Below are 15346 nucleotides of genomic sequence, written 5' to 3' on the forward strand. Positions count from 1 at the left end.
GGTGATGACTTCCCCCCGAACACAGCCTACAACTTTCACTGGGTATATTTACATCAATTGATTCTCAACCTTGTTCTCATTGTGTTTGCCCAAACTATATTCAATTGTATTGTATCAATACACCTAAAGGGCTACTTATATGTGAAATTTCTCATTGACAAAATTGATTGTAATCTCTTATTTTTGTATTAAACATTGTTGGGCATTTGTCTATAAGCCCGATAAGACCTCTCCATTGATCATTATGTCAACTCAAGATATCATTGATAAATTCAAAGGATTTAGGTTCCACACTTAGCAATCCAAAATTATGTATCTTCTTAAGTGAAAAGAGTTTATGGGGCATCATCATTGGGAGAGAGACAACAAGAAGCTTGGAAGGAGTATGAACAAAGCAAAGAGAAAGCATTGGGATACGTAACAGTAGGCTTGGGTGGTGAATGCATCCATCACATTGATGATATTTTTAGCACAAAGACAACATGGGAAGAGTTCAACAAAGTTTTCAACAGTAAATCCAAGCACTCCAAGATGGAACTACTAATGCAACTCTATAATATAAAGTTCAACCAAAAAGATCTTATAAGTCACTTGAATAAATACAAGGGTAACAAACGACAATTGGTTGTTTTAAAACGCATACTTAATGAAGAGGCCAAAGCTATTCTCTTAGCAAGTTGTGATGTAGATGCTTATTAAAATTTTGTTGAAACACTACCTAATATGGATGATTTGATGCTACACAACATTGAGGCATCCTTACGAGAGAGAGAGAGAGAGAGAGAGAGAGAGAGAGAGAGAGAGAGTGTGTGTGTGTGTGTGTGTGTATGCGCGCGCGCAAAGTTAAACATATTGGGAACACTTCAACCACTACTCGTGACAATGTCTCCATTACTATAAGAAACTCAAGGATCAAATGCAATCATTGTAGATTAACTAATCATGAATAAAAGAACATCAATGCACAATCTGTAGATACTTTGGTAATTTTGGGAGAGAGTGCTATTCCAACCAAGCAAACTATGCAAACAAACTCCTTCAAAATCATGATATATCTAATTAATTCAAATTCGTTTTTATTTTTACAATAATATTAATAAGTAATATTTATTGTAATAATAAAAACAAAACACGTTCAAACATCGAACATTTAAGAATGTTAATTCCTCTCTCTCTCTCTCTCTCTCTCTCTCTCTCCTTGACACATGCACTTTCTCATGAAAGAAGCTTTCTCTCTCCACCCACATTGGTCCTTCATCGACTCTCTCTCCTCATTGTGTTGCACATGTACAAGACCAAAACCTCATTGCATCACCTCGTGTAAAGAGCCAAAACCTTTCGATTTTGAAGGCTCTTGTGTACTACTACCTTTGGTAGCACTTGTTCACTCCACAAGGCTATTAGCAATTGCAAAAGTTTTGAAGGGTTAATTATGACCCACAATACCTTGAAAACATCCAACATTTCTAATATTTAAGAAGTGCTTAACATTCTACCAATCAAATTCACACATTAGCTCTACAAATGAACAACATCAACCAATCTTTTGCAAGATTCTAACAATCATACATCACTTTATTTGCATGTGAGATTACTAAGATCATTGCAAAAGATTCTAACAATCATACATCACTTTATTTGCATGTGAGATTACTAAGATCATTGTGCTTGCCAAAACCTTAACTTTTTTTTCAATGAAATGTCAAAAGTATCTTGAATTAAAATAGAAAAAAGAAGAGTTTTTACATATGAAAATTATGTCAAGCTTTTTGAATAGGGAAGCTTAACCCTTGGCCTTGCTTTGCATGCCCAATCTATGATGGGTGGGATAAGGCTCTAAGTTCTATTAAACTAGCGCAAGGCTCTAAATACTATCAAGCAATGCATGCCTCGTTTGTGTTGGATGGGACAAGGATCTAAGTTTTATCACGTAGTTTTATCGCGTAGCAGAAGGCTCTACATTCTATCGAGCAACCTTTGCCAAACAAAATTCTCCTCCAAGACTCTATTTTGAACATTGTAGTACCCTTTCGAAGAGGGTTTATCCTTCACAACATGGGTAAAAATGGCTCAAAAATTTAAAGGTTGTAGTACCCTTCAAATGGGGGTTTATCCTTCACAAGGTAGGTAAAAATAACGTTGTCGTTCAGTTGGCATTAAAAGAGTAGTGTAACCTTCCAGTCTGTTCAAAATAAGTATACAATTGGCATTAAAGTAATGTAACCTTCCAATCTCTTGATAGAAAACTGGGTTTTGTTATACCCCTCAAATTAAACTTTTAGGCTATCCTTCACATTCCTAGCATTGAGAGTCCCCTCCTAACAATGACCACGTGCATCCATGCACCCTTGCTATAATTGGGGGTGTGAGTTCCAATAAATCAGACCAAAGAGGGCAATATGTTTGATCTAAATGGTTGGGAATCTTTAAATTTGTATGAAGTTTCTTTCATTGTAATACCACTTTGGTTTTTAAGTTTCAAAGTATACCTCTTCCTTGGAAAGACTATAGTTCGCCTAAGGTACATTTGAACGACAGTCCAAATGTATGAGGACTTAGAGGGATTATCAACCCACACATGAGAGCAACCAAATTTCAATCTAAACATGTTGCCTATGTAGTTCAGGAGACACAACAGATCTCAGAGAAGTGCATCATATTATTGTACTATCTGTAATAAGGAGCCAAAATCCATGCAAGGCATGGCTTCTAGTTGCAGAGATGAAGTACTTTCCAAATGCAATCACAAAGCAGACAGACAGCATGGGCACAAACTCAAACCTAACTAACAAACCCAATTCGCCCACAAAACTATATGTATCAGTGAAGGATGTGGTCAAGGACATGAACCAAGCACAAATGGGGGAGCAAGGACATGAACCAAAGATAAATTATCAGTGGGACAGCAAGGAAATATCATAAGCCTATGGAATGGGACAGAATGAATACCTATACTTACATACATATGCACGAGACCTGTCTTACCAGTTTATGTCATTCCCACCAATAGGTGATGGGCTATTCATATTCAGTAGCTGGCTCAGTCAGCATCAGCATCAGTATCAGCATCAGCAGCCTCATCATCCTCCGACAGTGGGAGCAAGGCACATGAGCCATTCATGTGGCCATTAAGGCACACAAAGAAGCCCACATCATCGTTATAGGCGGCAAGGCGGAGGGCGGCGGAGGGCGGGACCATGCGGGAAGCTGCCATTTGCCAGCCCCTGGCACGGCAGAAGGGGCAGGAGGCAGAGGGGTCGAGCTGGGCGGAGCGCTGCAAGAGGAGGCGGAGCGTGTCGGACTGGCTGAAGGAGCGGAACACGCCGCGGAAGAGGCCGACCGCCTCCACATCGTCATCCCCTCCCTCCTCTGCTCCCGCACATGTGATCCTTTCTGCAGCTCCCTCCCTCTCTGGCACTACCTCCACAACATGCTCACATGGATCTGTCACATACAGGACATCCCTTCTGCATTCTGGTAGAAGAAAGCTTTTGCCAGAGGTTTTCGAAAACCTAGATTTATGCACAAAATGCCCCTGCACATTCCACCTCCTCTGTCTGCAATCCCCTGCGCAATACAGCAGCAGTTTTGCGAGAGCCTGCCATCCCCCTTCTATGTGCCCATTCCTCACCCCCTCCAGCAGACCAGGCAGCATTTTGGGAGCCCTGGACAAACAGAATTCCCTCCACAGGACCCTCTTCACAATGGCATCCATCTTCTTGCACACGCATGGCAACACGCAGAGCAGGAAGGGGTTCCAGTTTGTCGCCTTCGAGATGAGTACCAGCACAGTCTCGCTGAGGAACTCATTGTGGTCGGAGGCCATGTTCGGGAGGTACCACTTCGGCCGCCATTGCTGCGGCTCGCCGCTGGTGGCAGCCGGGGAGAACCGTTTGGGTGCACGGCATGGCTGCTCCTGGCCGTGTGGCGGCTCCTCATCGCTGGCCGCGGCCAGCCATAACAAGGGTGTCGCGGTGGCGGTGGCGGTGGCACCATGTTTGGTCAGGGCAGCAGGGAGGTTCTGGTCGGGCCGATAGATTACTGTTTTGTTGACTATCTGGGAGGCGGGTGATATTTCCATCATCGGATCAGGCAAGCTCTGGCAAAACCCTAGCTATGGCGATGGGCTGCAATCAGAGGGCGCTCAGGGATGACAGCCTGTGTGTGTGTGTGTGTGTGTGTGTGTGTGTGTGTCTCTCTCTCTCTCTCTCTCTCTCTCTCTCTCTCAGCCTATCTATAAACTATTATGTATCTGTGTCTCTCATAGTGTCTCTCTCTCTCGAGTGTCTCTTTCTCTCTCTGCTCTGCCTCACAAAGATGTGTGTAACAGTGTCTCAAACACGCGGAAAAGCCAACAAAAAAACCAATTTTGAGAAACTGCCCAACACGTGTCGCCTCATTACTCGTCACAGGATGCATCTCTGCCGCACACGTGGACCGCCAGGATAAGCCTGCGCAGAACCTTTTTGGCACCCGGCGGCGGAAATATCTTTCAGCTAGTTCCACGTTTCGAAGCCTGATTGGCCCGGACCTTCGCAGTTGACAGCCTGACACGTGGTTCGCTAATCCAGGCCCCGACAGCCAATCGGAACCCACAATCAGATCCTTTCCCAAAACAGTCAGACAAGTTACAAAAGTCCAAATCTCTCCCCAAGTCGCTGTTGCTATTCCTGGCTATCCAGATTCCACTTGTCACCATGGCAGAGAATTCAAGTGATTTGCGTATGACTCTATGAGTGTCCACTTAGCACACTAGAGAAACCACTCGACTCTTCGCTGAAAACAATTTTTTATGGCATTAGAACTAAGGTCTAGGTCGCACCAGCACCAGCACGGGCAAGACAGCCATAGTGACATGCTAGGCTTCATTCCAGTTGCACCAACAAGTGGGAAACGTAAAGATTACCACCGGCATTAGAAGTCAACCATCAAAGCAATAGACTCTAGCTTTCATTCATTCATCATTGATAGGCTTTGAAACTTTTTGGGGTTCTTTGTTTCGTTAGCACTACTAGCCCGCTGCTAAACTTGCCTTTTTGCCTAGTCTTATCAGGGGCTCTGAGGGGTTTGGCAACTACCCCCAATCCCTCTCGGCACGATCAAGTGGGAGTGGGGTTATTTCAATCCCACAACCACCACTTCCTTTCTGCGCGACATAGCTCTTAGTCTCATGGGTATTCTTTCAAGTAGTAAGAGCCATGTCACACGATGCAATAATGGGGCCAATGGAAACCCCATTCGAGCCACTAAAACATTGTCCAACAACCAGTGCATCGAAGTAGCAAGGTTTATCGATCGCCGCACAACCAGTGCATAAGAGTAGCAGGGTTTCGATGAACCTAACGAGCCCTTACTAAACCCAGCAAAAATGGCCATGCTAATAATGCTAGCGTAGTGCTAAAGAAGAAATCAGTTTCTTATTCGTAAATGAGCCCAAAAAATTTTAATGCACCAATAGAAAAAAACAGCTTCTCACTTACAACATTAACGGTTGTATTCAGCCCCAGATTCAGTGATGCATGTCTTTGGGAGACCAAAGCATTAGCAAGGGGTGGTTAAACCCTCACTGCCCCCCCCCCCCCCCCCCCCCCCCCCCCCCCCCACCCCATATATATATATGCCATTTTTATGATTAAAAATTTTTAAAGGTTCAAGGTGTTAAATTCTCTTCTTGAACTTTTGAAGGTTTGTTTGAAATTTTTTCCATTCACTGTACATTAAACCTCAGTTCCTGTGAACACTCAAAAGAATTGAAACTGACTTTAGTAGCACAATACAAAATGATAGCCAAAAATTTGAAATTTGCTAGTGGCTCTGGCCAACTTGAAAGAGCAACAAACTGAAGAAGTTACCACATTATCAACAAAAGAAAGTTTCTACAAAGCATCAAGTAAATTTCAGGAGAGTTATATCAAAATACATTAGCACATTATCAATACAATAAAGTTTCTACAAAGAATCAAGTAAATTTTAATGGTAAAGAACGTGCAACTCCTATGATGCAAATTATTGAGTTCTTGAATAGTTGAAAATTACATTATCGATAAAAGGTCTTAATCCAAAATTCAAGTTTAACTACATTCCCTTTTGTTCTTTTGTCTCGTTAATAAGTGACATGATTTTTGTGTAAGCTTTTGAAAATGAAGTTTGTTAATTCCTTCACATTAGATACCAAAAAGTTCAAAAATGTGCTTCTACTAGACCATTTTTGTTGCAAGGGCACTTGCATGTTTCAAAAATGTCCCGAATAAACTCATTCAAGGTGCCTATTGAGGACCTTCTTAGTTGCAAATAAACAAAAAGCATAAAATAAAAAAGATGAATAATTTCTTTCAAACCTCTCTCTCTCTCTCTCTCTCTCTCTCTCTCTCTCTCTCTCTCTCTCTCTCTCTCTCTCTCTCTCTCTCTCTCTCTCTCTCTCTCTCTATGTATGTAACAATCACTTATTCTTGCAAGTAAACCAAAAGCAAAAAATATCTAAGATTAGATGATTTTGGATAATTGGCTTTAGAGGTGGTACATCTTCCAAGCTTTGGGCTATTCAAGGTTAGAGGCCTAAATTAGGGGTACTCCATAGGATAATAAACTAATCCACATAGTATATCTTTTAAGTACTAAGATACTATTTAAAATACTATTGCTTTTAAGTGCTAAGATATTGTTTGAAATACTATTGCTTAGCATTGACCTTCACCCTAGACCTTTGTCCTCCTCTTCCAGTATCACCAATCTGTAAGAGCCCCTTTTCCATCCTACCATCTCGACCTCTAAGATTCCAATGGTCACATCACTACCTCACAATGAGGCTTGCACATGGTTGATTCCCACATCATTGGATCACTATCATGAGAGAGAGAGAGAGAGAGAGAGAGAGAGAGAGAGAGAGAGAGAGAGAGAGAGAGAGAGAGAGAGAGAGAGAGAGAGAGAGAGAGAGAGAGAGAGAGAGAGAGAGAGAGAGAGATTGGCATGGAATGTGCCATAGGCTCCTCCATCCACCACCATCACCCACACCTTAATCTACTCTTCATCAAAGAGATAAATATGAGTGAGAGAGAGGAGAGATAAGAGAGAGAGAGAGAGAGAGAGAGAGAGAGAGAGAGAGAGAGAGAGAGAGAGATGTGATGCACTATGTGCCAAAAACACATATGAGGCTCTAGCCCCTAGAGACCTATCAATCCAAAGTTCATTGGATATGGGAGAGCCCTCTCAATATGAAGAACCAAACACCACCCACTTGAGAATGTAGCAAGAGTGTCACTGGACATCCATGTGAGCCCAAAGTCCATGAGCGACATGTGAATGTTAGCCCTTTGAGTAGGCCAATAAGGGGGGGAAGGGGGGGGGGGGGGAGGAACACACACACACACACAAATTGGCCTCCTATTAGTTTCTTTAGATTGGGATGGGTGGTATGCTAATGTGAAAGTTCTATAATGTCAAGTGCATTAGAGCACTCTCCTAACCAATCGACCTTCATATGGCGCAACCATTTTGGGAAAGTTGACCCTCCAGCCATATATACATCTTGAATGCCACTACCCTTTCTTCTCAATACAACCCTAATGTCACTTTCCTTGCTTCTCAATACAACCCTAATGATGCTACCATTAGTTAAGATCAATACAAATAGTTATACTGCAAATATCCTTATTGCCATTAAGCAAGTTTAGCTAACAATCTCATTTTTGTAAGAGAGGAGGACTTTTCAAAAGAGGTGATGAAAAAGCATGAAGGTTTTGAGAGTGGGGTGGTATTGGGTACCGAGAGTAGTTAGGGATAATTTAATGAAGACTAGTGTTGTAAACGTAAGATTTTAGAGGAGGTTGGAAGGACAAAGGGATGGAAATCAATGCATTTGTCTACATTGTGAATGAAGAAGCAAGGTCAAGAAGGCATTGAGGTTGATGGCCATGTGGTTCTTAAAACAAGACAAGAGGAGAGAGAAGTGAAGCAACCAGACGTCAGCACATAGAGAAGTAGGGCTGAAATCTTCTTCCTCTTCTTCCTTGCTCTTCCACACAAAAAGAACTTAGTCTATAACATGATAAAAGACCAATATGAAAGCACTAAAACATATATACATGCAATTACTTGGTGTGAACCTGCTAAGGGTAAACGAGGTGGTACAATATGAATGTGCCATAACTAAGAGTAGACTACGTAGGTGTAGTCTAGCTATAGAATCATGGTAGATCCTCCATCTTGATCACCTAATGTTCCAATGAGTAAAGTCTTGCCACACCACCAAGGCATGTGGTGGATACTAGCTCATGTGGAGCTTGATAACTCAATACTCCCCCTCAAGCTTAGCATGAGCTCATGTACTCCAAGCATAGTCCTAAAGTGGGAAAGCTTCTTAGCTCCTTAGTGAAAATATATGTAGCTTGATCCTCTATGCTAACATAAACCAAGCCAATGTCACTTGCTAGAACCCACTCTCAAATGAAATGGTAATGGACCTCTATGTGTTTAACCTCCATATGCTACATTGGATCTTTGGCTAGCTAAATGCTACTAAGGTTATCATAGTAGATGATAACATTCTTGTCCACCTATAGCCCCAAGTCACTAAGTAGCTTGTATAGCTAAGTTGCACATGCTACAGTGAAAATTTTGGCTAGGTGAATGCTACTAATGTTATCACATTAGATTATAACATTCTTATCCACCTATAGCCCCAAGTCACAACTTACATAGCTAAGCTGCCTCACATGCTACAACTGCATCACCCTTGTACTCTACCTCAGTACTACATAGTGCAACTATAGGTACATAGTGCAATGTGCACAACATTGCATCCAAATGTGGCTTCTACGAAAGCTAGATAAACTAACTATCCAAACCAATTGTGACATTTAGATCTAGCCTAATAATCATCAAATATATAAGGTTTCCTATAGTCTCTCTATGCATAGTGACATCCTCAATCACATTATCCTCATGTGCACTTATCTTAGCATCGATATCCAGAGATATCAAGATTGGCTTATAATCATCGATACTATATTTTTTCAACATATCCAAAGCATATTGTCTTTATAACAGCCATATATCATTTGGAGTCCTAATTAGTGCAACTCTCCCAAATCCTTCATTTCAAACTCAATCTTGAAAAGACTCTCCACATGGTCAATCTTTATCTCATTATCACCCACAATATTCAAGTCATCTACATATATAGTAATGATCACAAGATCTACATCACTCTCATATATAGAAAGTGAGTAATCCGCTTGTGCTTTGGAGAATTCAATGCTAATAAGATATTTCACCTCCATGCACATGTGTGTAACTTAATAACCTTGCAATTTTCTCCATAGCCACTTGGTGCCTACAGGAAGGTTTCATTATGTATGTGTAATTGATATGTTGCTTCAAAATCTTGTCAAATATGCACATTAGGCAATATAGAGTGCAAATATGAATGTTTTCACAATCAAATAGGTATGCTTATCAAGACACAATCTATTGGGTAGCACCTCTCTATTAGGCCCTATGCTACTCCGTTCCATGTGACATGTTCCAGGGCTTAGAACAGTTATTTATTTTCATATAATATGAATAAGGTAGTGATGCCAATGCCTTAGTGTTGCAATTCAATATACACTTGAGTGTCTTAAGATCTCCCCCTAAGTGTTAGTTGTTGATATTAAATTCTTCAAGTTGTTCTATATAAAGCTTCTCACCACTTGCTTTCCTTGAAATTATGTCAAGATAAGGAGTTCATTAAAAGATCCATAGCATTGCATTATGCATCTCTTAGGCACTGTAATTGCTATTAGCCACTAAATTTCATTTCTTGATTTTACACTAAATGGAAGAATAAGCATTTTGTATTTAACATAGACCATTGTGTAATTCATCAATGTAAGACCTACTCTCTCCAACTTACATCCCTTCATGATTTGGCATTTATTTAGCTTCACAACAACAAACTCCAAGGTTGCAACAATGTGTCTCGTAAACGTAGTTTGCATAAACATATTACATATATTAGATTATCAATATTATGTTATAACAAGATAATATCTTATATTATCATGTTATGTTATAACAAGATAATGCCTTTTATGTATTACATCTTATAGAAATGAACCATTGTGCACTACAATTTCATTGGATCAATGAAAATATTTTTGAACTCATCATATTCATAAGAAAAAAAAATCCTAGTTTAATTCCCTTTGACTTCGATGAGAAAGTATGCTCCTATTCATTCTAATTGATACATTTTGTGTTTGTCACACATAGATCTAAGTCCGAATGGATAAGGCAAGATCATATGCTTTATGTTGTTATAAACTAGTATTGTTATCGGAGTTATATATAGCCTCATAGCCTTGTTAACTAATCTTGGTTTCATCACAAGCTATATGAACTTATTCTATTGATAAAATATTAAGGACCTCCATAAGAAACTCTTTCAAAGCAACAATGAGAAGTGCTTGATATCAAGGGTCTCTCAAAATTGTTACTAGATACTTCTATTTTAAGAATGCCTTTAGAAGCTCCCATAGTAGACCCTTGCATTGGCCTCCACCATCATAAAAAAAGTTCCTTAGAAAATCATATATAATATTAGGAGATGTAGTAATTTGGCATTGTCTATCAATAGGGGGCTAACATTGCTTGCGCATATATTTTTCTACTCAACTATTCATGAATAGTGATAAGATGTCATGAAGGAGACTAGGGAGGAGAGAGAAGAATGCAGATGAGAGAGAAAAGAGGAGAGAAAAAAACTAAAAGGAGAGACAAACACTAGAATGAGAGAAAAGAGGTGAGAGAAGCCATGAAATCTTGGAGTTGGAGAGATAAAGAGATTATTTTGTGTATTGTTGAATAATGAAAAATTACAAGTCTCTTACATCTTAATACTTTTGTTAGTGTGACATGGCATTATTTTTCCAAATGTACTAAAAATATAAATCACTTCCCATTTTTCTATATTCCATACTTGTCCTAATGTTTTTGTCTGCAAAAACAAAAATGAGAAGCTATTACAATGGCTAAAAGTATGAACATAACACTGTACTACTCTATTGTACATCCTTATAAATGATACAAAATATTTGGAAAATATTAAATATTGGGCTAAGATGAAGACTAGGGTAGAAGAATATGCAATGTACAACGTTTGGATGTCTTCAAGAAGAAGTTTGAGCCATAAAATCTTCATGGAAATGTGTCTACATTAGTTAGGAGATAGCTTGCTATAATAACACACCCTACTAGACAAAATCTGCTATAACTTTTCAAAGGCTAGTCCAGACAAGGTGTACCATATATCAAAACAAAGCTCTCAAAGACTACTTTCAATGTATGTAAGTGGCACTTTGCTAAAAATTAGACAGAATAAAATCTGGTCCAATACAAACTGCTATCTAGATGTTGTCTGCAATAAATCTAGCCCAATTGTGACTATGTCTCAACTAATAAAGCATCCCAAAGATATGAAAACTCATCCAATATAGATACTCTTTTCACACTAACATATGATCTCCTTAGGGACAAACTGTATGAGACCTTCTTCATAAATGGGGAGTAACTCATCCACTGTGTCAACCTATGTGCCAAAGAGCAGGTTGGCATGAAATACCATTGTGAATCTGAGCAGAAGTGGAAAGCTCCAATATATAGGCCAATTATCCTATGCACTTAAGAATCTTGTATGGCCCATAAAACATGTGAGCAAGCTTATTGCAAGATCCATATTTCAAACTAGAGTAGTGAGACTTGGGCACTTTCAACAACACTAACTCTCCTTTCTGGAACTGCATAGGATGCCTCTTCTCATCAACATACATCTTCATCTACTCTTGAGCTTTTCTAAGATTCACTTTACACCATTGAAGAAGGGTTTGTATCTACTTTAACTATTCTTTCCCATGAGGATTAATCTTCTCATTAAAAAGACTATGGGAAGGGGCACTTTGTAGCCATATAAGACTTCAAAGGGAGAAACTCCAATACTTGCATGGATATAATTATTATAGGCAAACTCAACCAAGTATAGCCAAAAGTCCCACACATGTTGCACATCATGAGTGAAAAAAGTCTAAGATAGGTCTCCAACCACCTATTGACCCTTTCTATTTGGCCATTAGTTTACGGATTGTAGGCTATAGATGGTGCCAACTTAGGACCAATGTGTTGAGAAACACGGATCTAGAGCTAGTTGGCTATGGTGGACGAAAGTCAAACACACGATACATTATCAGAGTGAGAGATTGTAACTCAAATGAATTAGGTTCCAAGATAGATTAGCTTGGACTCATAAAGACAGTTTTGAGTGACTCAAACTGATAGTGTCATTACATTGAAATGAGTGTCAAGTACATGCCTTTATAGCTTTTTGGATAGCACCACTGTACCTTACTGTGCATATGGGATTTTGGACCTCTCTTCTTAGAGCTTACATCATTTGTCTATTTCTTAACACCCCCCCTCAAATGATGAGTCCCTACACTTGCTGGCTTTTGCCCCCCCTTCATGATAACATGGCCCGGAAGACTAGCTCATTGGCAGCCTAGTCAAGTTAAAGCTTGAGACTTTACATCTTGGCAAGGGTTGTACAAATCAAATCCACTAAGGAAAAAAAACATATGAAAGGTACAATGAAAGTTCTTCAAAACAATCTGTCAGAGTTGTTGATGGTAGCGGAAGCATATTCTTCTTCTTCTCTTTCTTCCATGTATTGGTTCTGATGATGATCACTTTGCAATTGTTGGGCTCTCTTCTTGTGGAAACATTCACTGGCTACATGGCCAGTCTTACCACAATAGTGACATGTAATCCGATCCTTGTTATTGTTGTTGATGAATCCTCGACCTCTTCCTTTAGGTCCAGCAGCTCCTTTGGTGTACAAAAGATTTTCCCTAGATGATGAGACATTGTCTTTTGCATTCTTGGTTTTTACTTTGCCTTCTTCGTCAAGTAGTGAGTGCTCGATATCTTTAAGTGTGAGGCTTGGAACATTACTCAAAGTGGACACAAGATTTTCATATGGATCCTTGTTTACACTTGCAAGCAGTACGGCTATTGCTTCATCTTCCTCAATATTCTTTTTAAGAGATGCAAGTTGAGTTTTTAAACTCTTAAACTTATTAATGTGTATGGTCATAGAAGCACTGTCTTTGATATCCAGTTTATAAAACTGCATGAGAAGCTTTACCTTTGAATTCTTTGCTTGAGTACCAAACATTTTATCAAGTTCCTCCCATGCGGTTTTAGCATTTCTAATGCCAGATATATGATGTAGCACATCATCACTTAATCCCCAAGCAATGATGCCTAGTGCCTTATTATTCATCTTCTTCCATTCTTTGGATTTGAACTGGTCTTCTTCAACGAACCCGTCTTCATCATCTTCCTTCTTGTTATCTGCATCATCTTCAAACAAGTCCCATAAGTCTTTCCGCATAAGATGGTACATGGTCTTCTCCTTCCAGGCATGGAAGCCTTCACCATTAAATTTTGCTATATGTTCCACTTCAGTCATTTTTAGTAGGAGGTCTTACCACGAGAACTCTCGGGCAGTGTCTATCCTTTTTACAAGTGCTTCAGATATTGAAGAAATGGCACAAAATGCTAGTGTCTAAAGAAACTTGATGGAGTAGAAAATCAGTATTAAAAACTAAAATCACTGTGAATAGCTTAGAGTGTGGGAGAGTTGGTTTGAAACAAGAGAGTGTTAACAGGGGTATTTGAAAAAGGCTTATTGAAGCCTTAGAGATAAGGCTCTTTAAAGCCTTTAAAAATTTTGTCGTGAATTGCTAGAAGAGCCCGCCGATTCTGCACACGTCGCTGTGAAACACCAGGCTATAGATTAGCCGAAAGATCTCTTGCTGGCCGCAGACTTGTTGCAGATTGTTCGAGCTGAGTTGAGTTTAAGGAACGAGAGGATGTCGGTATCCTTCGAAATAGCGAACGAATACCTTAGGGAGTTGGAGCATTTGCGGAGGAAGCAGGAGGCTATCATCGCCAAGATCAATAAAATCCACTCCAGACTTCAGAAAACGTCTCCAGATGTAGCAGAGAAGTTTCAAGAAAAGCCTAGTTGCACCAGGACAAGTTGCCACTCATCGGAAGAAATCAGGAGGTGAACAAAAAACAGAAGCGGATGAAAGCAGATGCAGATGGCTCACGCCTAGCGTCTCTATCTATCACTCTACGGTCACCTTATACATGCATAATTCCTTTTCCAAAGCCTTCAGACCCTTCAAGTGCTCCAGACTTTACCACAGGCTCTTGAGGTAGTTCTAGACTCTCCACCTAACATCCCAAACACCAAGTCTTCTCAACTTGAGCTCTCTTCCTTCCTCTCTATTTCTCTGTTCCAAAAAACAGCCCCTGTGCTTTATGGAGTAAGCAAGCCCTTTGGTAGTACCTCCTTCCTTAAGCTTCTTCTCCTTGTACACACAATGGATGTTGGATGGTTTGAAAGATTGGGATTGGAATGAGCTTGTAAAAGGAGAAGAATGAAGGAGGGAAAATCCTAGAGCATGCACAGAAGAAGAGATTCCACCTACTAGCTTCCTAGCTCAGCCATGGCTCTGATACCATGTTGAGAAACACGGATCTAGAGCTAGTTGGCTATGGTGGACGCAAGTCAAACACACGATACATTATCAGAGTGAGAGATTGTAACTCAAATGAATTAGGTTCCAAAATAGATTAGCTTGGACTCATAAAGACAGTTTTGAGTGACTCAAACTGATAGTGTCATTACATTGAAATGAGTGTCAAGTACATGCCTTTATAGCTTTTTGGATAGTACCACTGTACCTTACTGTGCATATGGGATTTTGGACCTCTCTTCTTAGAGCTTACATCATTTGTCTATTTCTTAACAAAATGGAGCTAAATACCACCTATCAAAAGTTTCTTATGAGCTTAAAATCCTTGTTAAGTACAATGACCTACAATAATCCATCCCACTTGAAGATATGTTGTATGAGCTAACTAGCCATCTATGATACAGTAAACTGCGTGTTCGTGGGAATGAAATGGGCTACCTTGATGAGTCTATCCACCACCACATAGATATTGTTCCATCCTTTTATTAGGCATAGGCATGCTAGCAATAAAATCCATGGTTATATGCATCCACTTTCAGGAATGGGTAAGGGTTGCAACAAACGACCTGGCTTATGAGTGTTTCGTTATTTTGTTGGCATAGAATGCACCTAGCAACATAATCTTTCACATCCTTCCACAATCCTTTCTAGTGAAAACTCTTGGGGATCTCATCCTAGGTTTTGAAAATACCTAAGTTTTTGAAGAATTTATCTCCTCCACAATTTTTAGCTTGAAATGAGAAAACAAGGGATGAAAATCGTGTCAC

The 15346-nt window shown here is 39.8% G+C and overlaps 1 pseudogene across 1 annotated transcript; it reads right to left on the reverse strand.

The window, feature by feature from the left end:
- Window positions 1-1687: 1687 nt before the first annotated feature.
- LOC148009842 (EID1-like F-box protein 2 pseudogene) lies at window positions 1688-4318 on the reverse strand (annotated as a pseudogene). Its single transcript, XR_015689750.1, has 2 exons — window positions 2986-4318; window positions 1688-2182 (listed from the first exon to the last, which is right to left on the reverse strand). The product of XR_015689750.1 is annotated as an EID1-like F-box protein 2 pseudogene (transcript).
- Window positions 4319-15346: the final 11028 nt, after the last annotated feature.

This window comes from Lygodium microphyllum, chromosome 30, assembly GCF_053477565.2.
Source record: "Lygodium microphyllum isolate KBCC chromosome 30, Lygodium_microphyllum_v1.1.10, whole genome shotgun sequence".
NCBI lineage: Eukaryota > Viridiplantae > Streptophyta > Polypodiopsida > Schizaeales > Lygodiaceae > Lygodium > Lygodium microphyllum.